This window comes from Etheostoma spectabile, chromosome 11, assembly GCF_008692095.1.
Source record: "Etheostoma spectabile isolate EspeVRDwgs_2016 chromosome 11, UIUC_Espe_1.0, whole genome shotgun sequence".
NCBI classification, from domain to species: domain Eukaryota; kingdom Metazoa; phylum Chordata; class Actinopteri; order Perciformes; family Percidae; genus Etheostoma; species Etheostoma spectabile.
In genome coordinates, this window is record NC_045743.1 from 7,109,866 (window position 1) to 7,110,755 (window position 890).

The following is an 890-nucleotide window of genomic DNA, read 5'->3' on the forward strand; positions in this document are numbered from 1 at the left end:
GTGCTCAATTTGTATGATGTGAAACTAAAATAAAAGCCTTATTATCAGTTATTCTTGTATAGATTGATGTTTGCCATTTTAAATCTTCATTCAAAATAAAATGTTTATACTTTTCTTACTGTATATGTGGAGATATGTCATTTCTGCCTGTCTTAACAACAAAACTTTACAATAGCCTAAAGTGGAATATTTTCTTAATCCAGATATAAGTCTTTTAGGATTGAGAAAAATATCTTCAGATCAGCAGTGAGTGTTGTTCAACACCTTTGGTTATTTATAAAAAAAACGAATGCTTAATTGGGACTGGAGTGTAACACATGAAAGGGACAGACTGGCACAGACCAGTGTTAGAATAATTCCTGAATCTGCAGTTTGTGTGCTGTAGTAGTCTCTGACCTGTCTGTTGTCAGTTTGACAAAACTAACATGAAACACTTTATCCTCAACATTGTCTTGCTATGTGTTTGTGATGAGCAATAGCCTACACATAGTAAGGCAAGACAAGGCAGCTTTATTTGTATAGCACATTTCAGCAACAGGGCAATTCATAGTGCTTTCCACAAACAGTTAAAAGACATTAAAAAACAAAAACAGATACAACACAAGAGTAAACAGTTAAAAAAATAAAAAATAAAAAAAACAGATAAAACACAAGAAAAAAAAGTTACAGTGCAGTATAAGAAATTAAACATTACAGAAATAAACAACCATTTAAAGAAAGGCAGCATCAGAAAGAAAGGTCTTCAGCCTTGATTTAACATAACTTATCATTTTGACCGAAATCAGCTAATTTGATTAATTTCATGAGCCTGACAATCCAGGCATCATCTATCTTATGTCTGGAGGACTTTGAGCACAGAGTTGCAGGAATGCTTCAAGATACAAGTGGCT